This window comes from Myotis lucifugus, unplaced genomic scaffold (assembly GCF_000147115.1).
Source record: "Myotis lucifugus unplaced genomic scaffold, Myoluc2.0 scaffold_133, whole genome shotgun sequence".
NCBI lineage: Eukaryota > Metazoa > Chordata > Mammalia > Chiroptera > Vespertilionidae > Myotis > Myotis lucifugus.
The window spans coordinates 648,271-659,124 of NW_005871181.1; the positions used below are offsets into that span (position 1 = coordinate 648,271).

The following is a 10,854-nucleotide window of genomic DNA, read 5'->3' on the forward strand; positions in this document are numbered from 1 at the left end:
CGCGGCAGGCCTGGCGCTGTCCCGCCTCTGGGTCAAGTCTGCAGCCAGCAGTTCTGTGGATGCTGTGAGTTCTTTTTTTGGCTAAGAATGGTTTTATAAAGGAGACAGCTTCGGTGAGGGCAAGGAATATGTATATATATATATTTTGCTGTAGGATTTTAAGCTGAAATCCTAAACTCAGGATTTTTGTGTGTTTTGTTTTGTTTGGGAATATATCGGTGTTCGTATGTTTAAAATGGAACAGGTATCCACATATCTTACCCTCTACTTTGGAGCTTGAACAAGATGTAGCTAGCTAGCTATTTATACTCGGGGTACAATAGCCATATAATAATAACTCTTTGTATAGTTAAAAAAATTAGTTTACAAAGCAAATCTAATTTAAAGAGGGGCCATTTCACACCGGTGGATTATTGAAAGAAATGGAAAATAAACGTAGGCCATGGTGTGGAAAACTTGGAATCCTGCACATTGTTGATGGGATTGCAGAATGGTGCAGCAGCTATGGAAATAGTTTGGCAGTTCCTCGAAAAGTTAAACAGAATTACCATACGATCTTATTTCGCTTCGAGATGTAAAAACAAAAAGAAAAACACACACAAAGAACATGAAAGCAGGGCCGCAAACAGATACGTGTACACCAGTGTTGATGGCAACATTATTCACAAAAACCCACCCAAATGTCCGTCCATGGGTTAATGGAAAACAAAATGTGGCATAGACATACCATGGAATATTATTCAGCCTTAAAAAGGAATGAAATTTTGATACGTGCTATAATGTAGATGAACTTTGAAAACATTAAGTGAAGTGAGCCAGTCTCGAAAGGACAAATATTGTGTGATTCCAGTTACATGAGGTTTCTAGGGTAGACAGTTTCATAAAAGACTGAAAGTAAGGTAGTGGTTACCAAGGTCTGAGGGGAGGGAAGAATGGGGAGCTACTCCTTAATGGCTATAGCCACTGAACTATATACTTAAAAATGGTCCAAATGGATAATTTTTAAAAATACATATTTTATTGATTTCAGAGAGGAAGAGAGGGAGTGAGAGATAGAAACATCAATGATGAGAGAGAATCATTGATCAGCTGCCTCCTGCACGTACCCTTCTGAGGATCGAGCCTGCAACCCGGGCATGTGCCTGACTGGGAGTCAAACCATAACCACCTGGTTCATGGGTTGAGGTTCAACCACTGAGCCACAATGGTTGGGCCAAATGGATAATTTAAAGTTATGTATATGTTATCATATTTTGTAAAAGCACTCCTTCCCCCCAAATAGAATTACAGTGGGGCCTTGACTTACGAGTGTCCCAACTAACGAGTTTTTTGAGATACCAGCTGTATCTCGGCTGATTTTTTACATTGAGTTGATAGAGTAATTTGAGTTAACGAGCTCCTTAACGGGCTCGGTCTCGGAACGAATTAAACTCGTAAGTCAAGGCCCCACTGTACTTTCTATGTAAATATCTAACCACAGACATCTTTTAATACTGAGTGCTGTAGCCCTAGCAGGTGGCTCTTACCTCGTGTAAAATTCTAAACAACCCAGTGGAACTTTAAGTGCCATTAAACACCTGACTTCCATTCACTGTCGTCTACATCATATTTAAGCAATTACAACTTACCTTTTTGGTTAAAGGTAATCACCCTACTCCCAAGTGGCTGAACTGCTTATCATCCTGGGTGGGTTGCCCAGATAAGCCCTATGCTATCACACTCTTATACCAATGCTGTGGATGGGAATCCACAGGCCATTTGCTACCGAGCTCAAAAAGGAGCTTTTTGAGTTCTTTCGCTAAAACCTACAGATCTTGAGCTGAGAGTGCTGAGAGTGGAATCATTAAGGAGGACAGGATGGGTTGGGTTGAGCGCTGATGATGAATTCTCACAACAATTCTTCTCTCTCTAGACCCGCCTTCCCCAGGTGGATCTCGTTAACCGCCAAGAGCCAGGTGAGAAGAGGGTAGTGCTGTACTCAGGCCACATGGAGACAGGCCAGGTAAGGCTTAAGTTCTACTCTGAGAACCCTGTTTACTGCCGGCAAACCTTGCTGTGCATGACTCCATGCCTTTGAGACAGCAAAAAATCAGAAACAATTCCCTCACAGCTGTGTTTATTATGATTGCTGGTAATAATAATAAGCAACTGACATTCATTGCATATTCGAGGTGCCAAGAAGCATTTTAAGTAAAATCCCATAAAACTCTGAACTATTACTATCTGTTTTTGCGAGTGAGGCTCAGAGAGGTAAAGAACTTGACTCAGGGTCCTCCTACCAGTCCTTTGTAGAGTCTGGACTCCACAGGTAGGGCCTATCTGACTCCAGACTTCAGGTCCTTAACTGGTACCCACATTTACACATTAGCTCACAAAAGTAAGACAAGACACCTCCCAACTATGTTATTTAAACACAAAAAACAAAACAAAGCTTCTGGAATTTGGACTGTGGCCCTTTAGAATCTCTGTCGATTAGGAGTTCCTGTGTTTCTTCAGATGTCCCCAATTCTCCTGGTGTTAGTTCCTGGTTTACTCCTCCATCACAGAGACCACCTGTTTGAGCAGTACCTGAAGGTTGGGATTCTGAGTTTCACCTTGAACTTGAGCCTCCCCAGACTCAGGATCATTATTAGCATCAGCCAGATTCTTCCAAACTAATCAAAGTGCTCTTTTATTTCCAGTGATTTAAATGCTTAGCTATTGTTGCTATTCCTTTCATCTTTATTTATAGAACAAACAGAAGGTTTTAGATGACTATATTTAGAAATGCCATCTGGTAGGCAAACTATCGAACAAAAATGTTTTGTTCCTTTCATGTGACTGCAGTACTTTGAAATGTAATTAAGTTTCAGGATGGTTGTTTGCTTCTTTTATGGTGGATCTTTTGCCCTGTTGAACTTGGGGGGAAATTATCCCTGGAAGATTTTTATTGGTACATTCTTTTATTCTTTGTGTATCTTTTAATTATTTCGTTGTTGCTCATTTGCTTTCAGCCAGTCTGTGTGCCCATTGCTAACTTGAATGTCTAAACTCAGAGAATCAAGTAAACAAAATAAAAACAAAACAGAAAAGTCTCCCTTTTTGCAAAGTTTCAATATCTGTTGGGATCTAAACATATAAATGTCAGGGTCAGAGTTTAGTTTGCTGTTACACTATGTGTTTAGAAGTCCTTTAGGGCACACTTGTTGGCTTAAAAAAGTGATTGAAATATTAGCCACTTAGATGGCGAATGTTTGGTATTTTCAAATGATTGCAGTTAAGTGAAATCACATTAGTCATGCAGACATTGCACAGTTATCCATTAGTTGTTTTACTCATTTTTGAGCATCAAATTGTATCCTCTCCATTGGTTGTTCTTCTAAAAAATATATTTTTATTGATTTCAGAGAGAAGGGAGAGGGAGAGAGAAATAGAAACATCAACGAGGAGAAAGAATCAACAGGTGGCTGCCTCCTGCATGCCCCCTACTGGGGATCCAGTCTGCAACCCTAGCATGTGCCCTGACTGGGGATCAATCTGTGACTTTGTGGTTCATAGGTCAATGCTCAACCACTGAGCCATGCCGGCCAGGCCATTGGTTTTTATCTGTTGCATTATTCGAAGGGACAGAGAAACACATGTACAGTACATAAACAATAGGTATACATTGGGTAAAATGCCCAGCATTAGATTTTTAAAAATTTTATAAATTGACAATGTAACTTTCATTATACATTCCCCTTGTCCATTTGTGAAAACTGACTAGGAAAAAACTTAAAGGTCCTGAATTCGTATAAACAGAACTAAATGCTTTAGAAAGGACTGGTTATGTGAGATTATAAACTTTAACATAGCCATTGCCTCCGTTCTTGGGATCTTAAAGATTTTCCTGTTCTGGGCTCAAATGCCCTTTATACCTGCTCTACAACATTTGTACATTTGATCATTTACTTTTCTGTCTTTCCCATTCCCCACTCGCATACAATGGGCCTAAAAAAAATCAACAAAAAATAAAGAGTTTTTCTTTAATGTTGCCACTGTGCTAAGTCCTTAGTAAGTATTCTCTTACTAGAAAGCAGACTGCAGATGTGTGTGTGTGTGTGAAGATAATTTTCACGTAATTTTTCTCCCATGTTTCCCACTAGTTTATATTTACATGGTCATTATAGGATGCATAATAGACAAAAGATGTTCAGAAATATCACTCACTACACCTGTGTCAATAGGAAAAGTACAAGAGATGAACAATCTACTGAATAATTTACATTTTTTAAAGCACACGAAACCTCAGCTTTTGGAACCACAATTGACTATTTCAACTTCTTGCTTCAGTTTGTACCAATGATGATCTTTAAAAAGCTGTTTGTGTAATTTATTTCTCTCTTCTAACAATTTACGTATTCTTCTCGCTAACATTGAAGTCTAAGTGGAAAAACATTAACAATATCTTGTTTACGAAGACAAGTGGGTTGACTGTAGTAAAAATATCGATTCCTGTCTTGCTTCTCAGTGAGGAATGCCAACCATGAAGTATGTTGGCACTTGAAATATAATTTCAAGAAAGCCAGAAAAAGTGCATACCTTTACTTGCAAAAGTATGAATTATTTATTTTACTTCACAAAAAATGCACTAATGTTCAACTCAGGCTGAAAACAATTGAAGGACAGTTTTTACCTAAACTATGTAAAGCATTAAAAGGGCTTTTAATATCTTAACATAGACTATAAGAATGTTTATTCCTTTCTATCCAACGTAGACATAAAATTTAAAATTTAAAAAATTAAAACATTAGAAAATAAATAGTAACCAGCTTATATTAACTTAGTTATTTCTTTTTTTTAAAAAAAAGAGTAGATTCACATATGTTATATAGATTTAAATCTTCCTCTTTCCCATTAAAAAAAATTGCTATTTACGTAGGTTTTTTTTTTTTTTTTTTTTTTTTTTTTTTTTTACATTGTGCAGGTGGAGTTGATAGACGAGAAAGAGTATTTCATGGTTATTAAAATCACTGAATATACTAACAATTGCTCTCTCTTGCCACTCTTGTCAGGGACTAGTTCTGCTCAGTCACATGGCTAACATCTGGAAGCCACTCGGGGTAATAGCTACCACCAACTTGTTGCTTGTTCAGCAAAGACATACTAGAACGGATATTGAGAAGGCAAATTCAGTGTTTCCCTTGATACGCACACATAGACGCAAATCTCATCATCGTCTTTAAGCCCTTATTTAGTCCCCTGAAAAGACTGAACTGTTAATAAACATGTTCTTTGTCTTAAAACAAACTTCCAGAAAACATAAAAATGCACTGCACATGCAACCTCTTGATTATTTCAGTTCACACCGGACATGATTTTCATTTTGACCCTTGGCCTTGGCCATAAACACAAGGCGAATGCATTTTTCCCCTACAAGTTGTACTTTGTGTAAAGCACCATGTTTCCCTTGTAACATCATTAAGGGGACTTGCTCATTTCTGACAAAAAAAAAAGAGAAGAAAAATATAGAGTGTGATATGAAAAGTCCAACCATACTCTTGGTTGTACACAACAGCACTCATTTCTTAACCATGTTCCCCAAATCTCTCAGGCTTTTCCAATAGGGTCAATGCAAGAACCTTCTCTAGGAATTTCATTTAAAAGATTAAAAAAAAAAAGATTCATGTGTGCTTGTACAAACGGCCCACAAATACTGTGAAGAACCAATATTCAGGGTGTCTCCAAAAAAATGTATGCCTGCTTTAAGAGCTGATTTCTATTACATTTTAAAAGTGAAATGTATTTTAATAAGCCTGACTTAATAATTATTCAAAGTGTGTATATATTTTTCAGGACACCCTATGTGTATATTTTTTTAAATAATGGACTATATCATATGTTAGAAAAAAAGCTTGCTTTTATATTCAAAGGTTATGCTAATCATGGCAATTATTTGGGGATCTGAAGCTTAAAATGAAGCCCTTTGAAGAGAGAACTTGAATTTGTGGCTGTGACTGTTGTTCCCAGAGGTTGTCATTGTTTATAATTGTTGCCTTTTGGGGCCTGTGGTTGGCTAAATCCTTTCTTCAAGATGTCACCACATTCCCCATTACTACATTCCAAGATGTTCTGCAGAAGCTTCTTGCTCACCTCCCACACTGTTTGAAAGGATGCTTGATTGCATCTCTAAGAGTGTTTCTGTCTGGCTTGGCTATTGGCAGTTGGTTCCCATAAGTTCTCTTAAGTCTTTGGGGTTTGTGTGCCTAGCCCAGTGAAGCCGTATTGTGTGATGGCCAGCATTTCAATTCACATGGTCGAAAAAAATATCTTACGGCAAATGATACAAAATCGGTGACTTCTCACGTATCCAGATGTCTCAAGTTCACATACTATGGTCCAGTATTTCTATTTCTCAAATGATCGGAGTTGTAAACGCAATTATGATAACCCTCTCATACAGAGTGAAGTCAGGAATCAGCATTGGCTTCCTAGAGATGACGTGGGTATTATGGCCTTTTGTTGTGAGTCATCCTAGAAGTTCAACTGGGTATCAAAAACCTAGTAACTGCCAAACTGGTTTGGCTCAGTGGATAGAGCATCGGCCTGTGGACTGAAGGGTCCCAGGTTCGATTCCGGTCATGGGCATGTGCCTTGGTTGCGGGCACATCCCCAGTGGGAAGTGTGCAGGAGGTAGCTGGTTGATGTTTCTCTCTCGTCGATGTTTCTGACTCTCTATCCCTCTCCCTTCCTCTCTGTGAAAAATCAATAAAATATGTTTACAAAACAACAACAACAAACAAACAAACAAAAAACCTAGTAACTGCTACCTGAGGATTGGTAAGGGGAACTTTTCATTCAGCGTAACCAAGTTAGTTAAAATGTTAACAGCACTGATGGATTGCCATCTATAACCTGAGCACTAGAACCAAGATAATTGACAAGTCTTAATGTACATTTCCTTTCTGTAGCTCAGAGGATAAATATAGCCACAGGACGATGAGAGAAAAGATGCATCTTAAGGCTATCTTCTTCATAGTTAGAACCTACTACAATTGATCAAGTGCTTCTTGTGAGGGAAATTGAGTAGTAGCATTAGAGTAATATTATTGATAGGGAAATAGATCTCTTCCTGGTAATCATCTGCCATTTGTAGGATTTGCATTTCTTTAAGAGGAAAATACTTCAGTGATGCATTTTATTAAATTATGGAAGATAAAAATAGTAACACGACCCAGCTCATGTAATGATAGCCCTTAATTGTGTCCAATAAGATACACTTCAAATACTTTGGGGAATTTGAAAAAGGTTACTTTTCACAGTAATTGCACATTTTAAATGCTTTCATCAGAATTCCCCCTTTTCATCCTATTACTTAGTAATTGGCACAGGATTTTGGACTACCCAAATGGCACTTCTTCCAAATGTTAGGTATGCTTTTAGACTTATATGTTTGTCTTTGTTTACTATTCTAATAAATATCGGACACTCTGAGTATTTGATTATATAATGGTTGAGTCTATTGAAGTCATTTATTCTACCAAGTGATAGAGAATATTCACAATTGCCTCTCTTTTCTTGCTAAACTTGTTCTGGCTCCATCCAGTTAATATCTTGGCCCTGATAAAGGGATTTCTTCTCAAGATTAACCTAGGACAGTTTGCTGTAATGGTGTAGTTTGCATGACTTAGTAAGCCGCTGTGACTAGGACATGGTAAACTCGCAATAGATGTTTGCTGATTGAGTGTGTCAAATGAATGGCTAGTGAGTAGCTGGGTAAGAGAGGGAATGAATGGCCATCAGCTAGGAAGCCAACCAGCCCAAGAAAAACAGCTGGATCCCGATTCTATTATTTAATGTAAGTTACACGAGAACACTTTGCATCATTCTTTGAACGCGATTATCGTTATTCAATAAATATTTGTGGGACGTAATGTTCCTCAAAATCCTCCATTTGTGCATTCATATTACGTATTTATCTTGTTAGGGCAAGCTCAGTCTCCTTGTAAAAGGGATAATCCTGTTTCACTACTGGATAAATAGATCATTACGCAGGGTTTCCCACAGCTTTCCTAGAAATGACCCCTTTGAGGTTCAAAAAGGAACAAAAAGTGATTAGATGTTATAAATGTTATGCCACTCCTGATTGCACATAGTCCTCAATAAAAAGAAAATCCCCCACAGCAATTCTGTTTGCCCCACGGGTCTCAAATCATAAAGTTTCGTTCTTACGGCATCTACATTTTGGCATTTGTTTGTCAAAAAATGGGGTGGAGGTAAAAGTCTTCGTTTTGCCAGTTTATGTGATGCCATAAAGCAGCATTTTTCATTTTTCAACACTTATTAGCTCAGCTCCCCAGCTGTGTCGCACCACGCCCTGGTGTGAAATTGAGAGGGAGAACTCTGACAAGTTTATATTAGCTTAAATTTATACCTTTTCTTTTGGGTGGGGGAAGGGTTTCTTTTTTTTCTTTTAAAGGACATTATAATTGTGCGATTTTGCATCATAAAACTTGTATAACAGGAACTAGTGCCTTATGGAAATGATTATCAGTGTATCGGCGTTGGCTCTCCTACACAATTATTAACAGCTATGTAATAGAGGAAAAGTGAAGCAGGAAGTTACTGAATGAATTACTTGATGAATTAATTGACCCATTTAATCTAAGTGTTTTTATTTCCTGCAAAATAGATATGTTTATATGCCCTGCTTGATAAGTATGTTCAACACTGGGCCAGTAGAGAAAAATAAAAGCTCAAAATCTACCTAAATAGTTGGATTTAGATGTAATGATTTGTCTATTGGCTTCAGTTCTTTATTTTCCTTGTTTTCTGGAAAGCAGTTCCAAAAATACAGAATGGAATTGCTTCCCCAGAAGTTTTGGCATGGCCGGGAGGAAATGGGTTAAAACAATTACCTCGGCATGATGTAGCTCATTCAAATGAAACGATTGACCACAAGCTAAAAATTGTAAGATAAACAAACGGAATCGTTGGCTTCTGCTTTGGACCTCTCTCACACACCCTAACGCGTGACAAGCAAAGGGAAGATTCTCAGAGCATTTTTCCAAGATCCATCGTGAGTGAGACAGGGCACGTAAACTCACGTAAAGCTCTTCATATTTACATTGTGTGAAAGGCTTAAAAGTCAACACACAAGGAGGCTTTCAGTCTTCTCCATGCTTCACACTGGGAGGCAGCATGGAAGAGCCTTTACAAATCCTGAACAAGGCTTGGAAAATATGCCAGATTCTCCCAGCCAGCCAGCCAGGCCCATGCGTCAGGGCTTGCATAATGCCCAGGCTGGCCCTGCCCGCAGGTAAAGCATCTTCGTGTGCTCAGAGCAAACTAGCAGTGGCTTGAATGGGCCTCATGGCTTTGTTTGCACATGTCACATGCAAAGTAACCATCATTAAGTCTTCTAAAATCTTGAAAATCCAGGGTGATCTTCAACAGGGTGAGTTCTTTTCAACCTCCAACTCCTCATCTTATCCCAGATGGACACTGGACATTTCAGAAGGCATTTCTAAAGGTGACATTAACCCTTCTGCCAAGTGAAGAGACTCTTGTGTAGAAATAAGTGAGGCATCTTTAAGAGACCTCACAGAAGCCCAAATCCCATCTTTTAATCAGGACTGTGAGGTCCCAGGAAACGGCAGCAGCAGGCAAATGAGTCGAGACAGACATGGAGAGACCCAACCTGGAGCAGAGGGAACTGCATTTGGCAAGAGGAAGAAATGGTTTCACTGACAGCACCTGGTGCTTTGAACAGTGGGAGAAAATAGGAACCATCTCTCAATTAACAGCCACATGGGCAAAAGTTATATGCTGGTCTTCACCAGCCTTTATGTACACACCCTGTTTTAACCTGGGAAGACACAAAAGAAGGCTAGCTTTTAGAAATATCTCTCAGCTCAGAGTTGATTTTTTTTTTTAATAGAAGAGTGACATGGTCACGTGTGTCACAGACTAGCTCTGACAACATAGAAATAACTTCAGGGACCATATATCGGGTAGGTTGCCAGAGGCTATAGGAGTGTGGACGAAAAAAGGGGCAACATGCTAACCTGACAAGCTCAGGGAAAAAAGATGAAGGACTGCCCTAACCAGTTTGGCTCAGTGGATAGAGCGTCGGCCTGCGGACTGAAGGGTCCCCGGTTCGATTCCGGTCAAGGGCATGTACCTTGGCTGCAGGCACATCCCCAGTGGGAGGTGTGCAGGAGGCAGCTGATTGATGTTTCTCTCTCATCAATGTTTCTATCTCTCTATCCCTCTCCCTTCCTCTCTGTAAAAAACCAATAAAATATATTAAAAAAAAAAGATGAAGGACTTACAAAGGAAAGAGAAGCTGAGTGAGCATGGGGAAGAACAGCTAAACAGCCATAAATGCATATAGACATTTTAAAGGAGCTAATCTACATTGTCATCTAATTTGTACCAGTAGCGACTGAATCGAAACAGCAGAAATAAACAATTCTTTGACTTTGTAGTGTCGATAGCAGGACAGAAGGTCAAGGTGAGGGGCATTGTTGATGCGAATGCACTACTGTGGAGGGAAAGAAGTAAGGCAAGAAAGGACAGGTAGAGCGGGAAGACAATGAGAGGATAAAGCCTGCAGGTCTCTAATGGGGTCTCTGAGCCAATTTAGTGAGAAACAGGAAATGAGAGGGATGAAGGACAGGAAGTTACATACAATGAAGGACATGGAGAGTGGATCATATCCAAGATGTACTATTATCATGTAGAGTATGGCAGTGTGAGAAGGCACCTTGAGGAAGTGGGATTGAGCAGGATCTTTAAGAACTGGTAGAGTTTTCATGGTGGGGAAGAAGGGGAACATTCTGTGTCCAAAGTAAAAAAAAAAAAAAAAAAGCAGTGGGGCAGGCTGAAAGAGTA

General features: G+C 39.1%; 1 long non-coding RNA gene across 1 annotated transcript in view; it reads left to right on the forward strand.

Moving 5' to 3' along the window:
* Positions 1-14: 14 nt before the first annotated feature.
* The window catches only part of LOC102431275, a 200,250-nt gene continuing 189,410 nt past the window's right edge, over positions 15-10,854 (forward strand). The window contains exons 1-2 of the long non-coding RNA XR_002830610.1: positions 15-64; positions 1,913-2,002. This is a non-coding gene — a long non-coding RNA (uncharacterized LOC102431275). The remainder of the gene's footprint in view (positions 65-1,912; positions 2,003-10,854) is intronic.